This window comes from Nannobrachium achirus, assembly GCF_963921795.1.
Source record: "Nannobrachium achirus genome assembly, chromosome: 5".
NCBI lineage: Eukaryota > Metazoa > Chordata > Actinopteri > Myctophiformes > Myctophidae > Nannobrachium > Nannobrachium achirus.
The window spans coordinates 22,325,496-22,332,928 of record NC_137814.1 but is presented as its reverse complement, the minus strand read 5'-3'; positions in this window follow the sequence as shown (position 1 = coordinate 22,332,928).

Sequence of the window (7,433 nt, the reverse complement as noted above, 5' to 3'; positions counted from 1 at the left end):
AGATAATGCATTGGTGACTTCAGTTCCTACTGCTAGAAACCTTGGTGTGGTCCTGGACAGCCAGCTATCATTCAAGGCACACATTGCATCAGTCACCCGGTCCTGTAGGTTCACACTATATAACATCCGTAAAATCAGACCGTTCCTCACCCAGGAGGCAGCGCAGCTCCTCATTCAGACATCTGTCATATCAAAACTTGACTATTGTAACTCTCTCCTCACTGGTCTCCTGGCATGTGCACTTAAACCTCTCCAACTGATCCAAAATGCCGCGGCACGACTGGTCTTCAACAAGCCTAAGTTCTCACATGTCTCTCCCCTTCTCCGCAGCCTCCACTGGCTCCCGGTTGCGGCCCGCACCGAATACAAAACACTGATGCTGACCTTCAAAGCAGCCAAAGGTACTGCTCCTCCATACATCCAAAACCTGATGAACCCCTACACCCCCACCCGTTCACTTAGATCAGCCAACACAGGGATGCTGACAGAACCCTCGCTAAAAACTCCAGGGCAAAGATCCACTCGTCCGAGACAGTTTGCCCTCCTGGCTCCCAAGTTGTGGAATAAACTCCCTGTCTCACTTAGAACAACGGACTCACTCGCTAGCTTTCGCCGTGGACTGAAGACTCACCTTTTCAGACTCCACCTAAACCCTTAGCAATACTGGAAAATCAATGACCATACATGAAGCTAGTTAGCATTTGTTTTTTTTAGTCTTCTTTTAGGTTTTTTAGAACTTGAGTATATTGTGTTTTTCTCTAGATAGATATCCATTTACATTGTTATATTGCTGTTAATGTACTGACATATTATCTTGTTTATTATTGTGATGTTTTTTATCTGCTTATTGTAAGTCGCTTTGGATTAAAAGCGTCTGCTAAATGCCTAAACTGTAAACTGTAAACAGATGAAGGATTATATCTCCAAACTGGCTTGGGAACGCCTCAGTATACTCCCTGAGGGAGTGGAGGAAGTTGCTCGGGATAAGGAAATTTGGAAATCTCAGTTGGAACTGTTACCCCTGTGACCCGATTCCGTATAATGGGTTGAAGATGGATGGATGGATGGATAAGTGGCTAATATACGTTTTGTATTAAAGGAAAGGTATAGGGTAAGTGATTTTCTTTGGTTAAAATAAAGTGTTAAATACGTATAGCTCCTGGGGCATGGTGCCACAGTCGGTATTACTGTTGTCTCACAGCTAGAAGGTCCTGGGTTCGATTCCCGCAGGGGACACTGGGGGCGTGTTCTCTCCTCCGTGTTATCAGTGCCCATACCCTCAGTGGGGTTGGCAAAAGGGCCTTTCTGTGTGGAGTTTGCATGTTCTCCCCGTGTCTCCTAGGGTAGGTACTCTCACAAAAAACAAGCAGCAATAGCCTCCCCCTGGCCAGCTGGCCAAACATAGAAGGAAGCATGAGGTCAGTCCGTTGTCTCCCCAGGTTGGCAGAGGGAGTGTAGCCTGTAGCGCCCAGGATTACATTGATTAGATAATTGACACCGGGTGAAAAATGGGTTGCAAAATCGTGGGATAAAAATGTACGTATTCGTATAGCTCTATATTCCGATAGTACTCATTGCTATAGAGTTCAGTAACAGGAGTCTGCATGTCTCTTCAGCTCTTTATTAAACAGAACCAACAGCTATACCCATATATGGTCATGTGCACATAATAAGGGGTCGACCAACTTCAAACTCAGCGCACGCATCGGCAAGGACTCAAGGTAGTGCGATGCTTGCCCTCAATTAGTTCAGATATGCGGTTGTCCAGAACCATCGATCCGACCAACTAAAGTATCAAATAATTCTAGGTCTGGAAGAGCGCTCAGATGGTGCAGTGGTAAGGTCCCTGCTGCCCATCACCTCCAGGGAGGTTGTAGCCTGATTTCAGACTCAGCTCACGCTTTAGTCTGAAACTGTGCTCTATTCTAAACGATTTACAGGGAAGGGACTTTTTTGCGAGCGCGCGCGCAACCGCGCGCGAGTGATCGCGACGCATGGTGCTCGCGACGCACGGCCGCGACGTGTGCGTGTGTGTGTTTGTGTGTGTGTCTCTGTCTGTGCCAGTGACTGCCTCCACACAGAACTGCAACCAGAAACATATAATCAACATTAACAGCTTGGTGAACTCAGCAGCGCGCGCGCATGTGTGTGTCTACGTGTGCCTGTCGTGTGTGAACTTCGTTTGAAATCGTTTCAACTGCTGCGCTGATTGGATATTCGTTATATGGATATATGGATTGGATATATGTTATGCTTTTGAAACTGATATTATCCTAGATAAAGTACTATGTTCTATCCGTCTGTCTTTCAATGTTATATGAGATACTTAAAGTGTGGTTCCTGTGGAAATAAGCCTCGGCTTTCTAGGATCTCCTTTTAGTTGACCTTGTACCAGTGATTTGTACTGTCATGAAACTGTACTTTTTCTATTGCAAACTTCTAATAAATTCTTCAATCAATCAATCAATCAATCAACCCCCCGCGCTCATTGGAGCAGCCGAAATTATTGGCTGCTAAACTGCCGATTCATTTACTCAGCTCCAGACCAGAGAAAGAGTCCACTCTGAGAGTGGGCGGGGTCTATGGGCTGGAACCAGGCAAGGGAGGTTGTGGATTTGAATCCACTGTGGTGCATCCAGCTTTGTGGGGCGTCTATGTGTAATATTGGTCACTGCACGTACTGTACTCCTACGGGCTGAGGCGGCACCTCTCAGCGGGAGTGTTGTGCAGGAGAAAATAACCCATTTAGGCCTAGAATTATTTAATGATTTAACTATTGAAAAATAGCAGATATACAAGCTCACAGCGTGGCACTGAGTGCCGAGCTGCGAGCTTGTAGATAGATCTACTATTTTTTTTTAATTGTGACATTTTTGGCAAATCTTTGAATGTATATGTCATAGTATATTAGAGAAACAGCACATTCGAGACGCGGAGCACTCGTGGTGCGGCACGGGGCGGAGCAAGCGGTCGCCACAACAACGTACTCCAGGCGGTGCGCCGCTCTATTGTCCACGACACTGCGAGCGGCTACCGAAGCCCCCCTGTATCCACGAAGCCCAAACGAGTTACGAGGCCCCCCTGGGTCCACGAAGCCCCAAGCGGCGCGAAGGCCAGCGGACCTTGGTCCTGCTCTTCGCCCCCGAGCGCCGCAGGCGCGAGTGGCCGCGAAGAGCTTCGAGTTACGAAGCCGTGGTGAATGCAATCGTTATATTTATGCCCAGGCCGTAAGGCCTGGGCAAGCGCACGTTAAACGCCCTGTCCAAGTGACTACAATGGAGCTAATGGCTAGGCTAGGCTAGGCTAGGCTAGGCTAGGCTAGTAAATAAAGAGTAAACACTTCCGGTCTGCGGCGAGTTCAAAGCGTGACGTAACTCTCTTATATACACTCTGGTGAATGGCAGAGCAGTGGCTGACGTCGCCATCTGGTGGTGATTAGTGTGTGGTGAACGTCAAAACGAGTGCTCCTTGACAACTTTTACTGGTTTCTTGAACATACTGTAACATATATATTTTTAAAAGCGAACATTAACTCAAATGATTGCTTCTGGGGGGTCCCTGGAACAACATATTTTGAGATGGGGGTCCGCGGCGAAATATATATCATTTTGGGGGTCCTTGATATGAAAAGGTTTGAGAACGATTTAGACGACATTTATAGAATCGGGTCAATATATTCAAGGACTTGCACAAAAATCGATAATATTATTATCGATTTTTTCAAAAATAGCAGATCTTCAAGCTCGCAGCAAGGCACTCGGTGCCGTGCTGTGAGCTTGTATATCTGCTGATTTTTAATAGTTAAAGCATAACATAATGGTTAAAGTGGTTCAAATCTAAAGTTAACTGGCATAACAAATACATTGGGGAGAAAAAGCAGGTAAACAATTAATGGCTACTCTAAAAAAGAAAGAAATGTGTCCAAGAGTAAGTGAGTAAATATATCGTCGTTGTCGGGTGAAAACCCTGTATGTTCAAAACCGTTCGTTTTGCAATTATCATTTGAAAAATGATTTAAACTAGTGAAAACAGCCGATCTACAAGCACACAACGCCTCGCGGTGCGAGGCGTTGTGTGCTTGTAGATCAGCTGTTTTCACTACTTCTGTGCGACAGCCTTGTATGATGAAGCAGGGCTTCATACAAATCTGAAACTTGGAGATACGAGTTTTCTTTCCGACAGTGACAATATACTTAGTTACTTTCCACCACTGCTTGAGACGCTGTGTCAATCCCAACAGAACCTGCAGATGAAACAAACTTGTCTGGAGCTGCAGAGAGAGAACATTAACAAACAGGTGGCCGCTATGTGATGGCTGGAACATTATACTCCTTCAAATACTTGATTTAAGTGTGGAAATAGACTGGCTGAGGAGCAAAGGCCAAGCAGTAACTGGAGACAAATTGTGTCATGTCTTGAATCTATGCTGGCGGCTGGCGCTCCCTTTCAGAGATAAAGGACTTTTGAGCAAGGCTGCACCAAGGTGCAGACAGTACTGGGAGCTTTAAAGTAAACTCAGCACAAAAAGAAAGGAAACTTAACTTCGGTCCATTATATTTCCCCTTTAATAATACCACATTTTATTGTGTTTTATATCATTTTTATTGTTGATTCGTCACCTTACAACGAGGTACATCTTGTAAGCATCGGGCATTCAAGGCATGAGCTACACAGCCAAACATGTGGGTAGCACCGACCAAAATCTTGCTAAAATGGCTTGCAATACTGTTCTGCTGGCATTTACTTTTGGGCTTCCCTGACACTGAGCTGAACAAAGTGTAAAAATTGGCAAAATGTGTTGTTTTCTTCTTTTCCTTATTACTGTGGGAGAGTGCAATCATTCAATGCTCCAAGCAACAAAGCTGAACGCCAAAAGAATCGTATTGCAGGCCTGCCAGGCCATTTTGACCATTTTTGAAGGACGTTACCCACACGTTTGGCTGTGTTGCTCATTCACGAATGCCAGATCCTTACATGCTGTACCTCGTTGTAAAGGAGACAAATCAACAATAACAATCATATCAAAGACAATACCATTTGGCATAATTAAAGGGGGGTTATCATATAATGGACCGAATGTTGGCAAATCTTGGGTCGGCGCTACCCACACATTTGGCTGTGGTGCTCATTCCACTAATGCCCGATGCTTACAAGCTGTACCTTGTTGTAAAGGTGACGAATCACCAATAATAATTAATTATATAAAACACAATACAATTCGGTATTATTAAAGGGGAGATATAATGGACCGAAGTCAAGTTCTCTTTATTTTTAGTTTAGTTTTTACCCTCTGTTCTGTCCTCTGCAAAGTTCCTGAGATTATCCAACAGAGGGCTGATACAGGTTCCAGCCAGGTTGGATACGGAGGGTCATGATAAAGGCCTGGGTGACATCGGTTTATATATGGTTTACCACAAGGGTCTTCAACAGGGGGTCAGGGACCCGTAGGGGGTCCTCAGAGTTACTACAGGGGGTCCTCCAAATCTTTGTGTGATAGAACGTTTTTTTTTTCTAGCATCCATATTCTGAGAACTTTCGCCAAAAATAGCAGATCTACAAGCTCACACTCGCACTGGGTTACTTTTGTGTTTTGTCACAATAATCGTGATATGACATTTTTTATGAAATATCGTCCCATCCCTAGCCGCAGGCCAGGACATGACAAGGGGTAGGGAAGTGGGACTGAGTTACTAGGACCCAAGGTGGTGTCTTTAACTATAGCAGATATACAAGCTCACAGCGCGGCACCAAGTGCCGCGCTGCGAGCTTGTAGATCTGCTATTTTTTAAAAGTCGTGAAAATGTGTGCAAATCTTTGAATATATGTATTTTTAAGCGAACATTATTTTGTAACTAAAATTTTGCTTCTGGGGGTCCCTGGAACTCAATATTTTGAGATGGGTTTCCGTGGCCAAATAGATAACATTTTGGGGGTCCTTCACATGAAAAGGTTTGAGCTCCACTGACAAAAAACCTCAGAAGGATTTGAAATATTCAAAGATTTTCATGATTTTTCAAAAATAGCAGATCTTCAAGCTCGCAGCGCGGCACTTGGTGCCGCGCTGTGAGCTTGTATATCTGCTATTTTTCAATAGTTAAAGCACAAGGGCCCCGCAGTGAATCCTTGTACCCAGGGCCCAGAATTTGGTGTGACACCCCTGCCTAGCCGCCTCTGCCTCATGCTACAGAAACAGGAGACAGGATCCTGCCCTATGGGCCACATGGCTCCGGAACCGTTGGTTCCCAAGACTACTTACTGTTCAAGATTATCATCGCACCGACTGCAGCTGAACTCTTTCATTTCTCCCCGGTCGAGACAATTCTCTCTGAAACAAGAAAGGACAGAATTCTTGAGCCCAGTGGGAGATGAAACAGTGAGAGTTTTGCCATGGAAACAAACAGCTAGGGCTGAAGTAGAACCACATGTTAGTAGCCGATTTACTTGTGACAAAAATAGCCATGTACATCTGAATAAAATTTACAAATGAGAAATGTTGATTCCCACAGTGTCCTTGAACTTGAGCAGGGGTGTCGCACCAAATTCTGGGCCCCCTGGGGTAAAAGGATTCACTGCAGGCCTCCCATGAATGTTTTTCATTTAACCGATTTAGACTGGGAACGCATTATTACGCATTAGTTTGTGCTTTAACCACGGTGCCGCGCTGCGGGCTTGTAGATATGCTATTTTTTAATAGTTAAAGTATAAGATAATTAAGGCCCCTCCACCTTGGGCCCTAGTAACTCAGTCCCACTTTCCCCCGCCCCTTGTGATGCCCCTGTCCTTGAGAGGGATATGGCGGCTGTATTCAAATATCCCCATCAGGACGTCGTCATGTTGTCGCACGACTTGCAGGAAATACATCTCACTAACTTCATCGAATCACGCTTGCGCGGAAATTATCCAAATATATTGAAGCATTTGATGCTTGATCAAATGTGACGGATCCAGTGCCTATAGCTGCAGATTTCTAGCTCCCATTTCCTGCTCTGTTCTTTGAGAATGTCCGCATGGAATGGTTTAATACTGCTTATGCTCCATTGATTTATGGCAGAGCCATCAGAAGGGCCCAGCTGTGAGATCAATCATTCCCAGCGGTGGAAGAAGTACACAGGTTTTCTTTATTTTTTATTTTTTTACTTGAGTAAAAGTAGCAACACCACTATATAAAAAATACTCTTTTACAAGAACTGTAAAAGGCCTGTAAGCAAAGTGTGACTTGAGTAGAAATACAAAAGTAGGCCTATTGTCATCAAGTTATTCCCACCAATTAAAATGAGACTTGTAGAGTATGAGAGTAGTACATACAGTACATACAAAGACACAAATGCTATGATACAGTTAAGAGTTAACTGTTAATATAAACTAAAATACAGTATTTAATGTCAAAACATGTCAAGTGTATGATTATGCTATATGCTTATAGCATGAGTAAA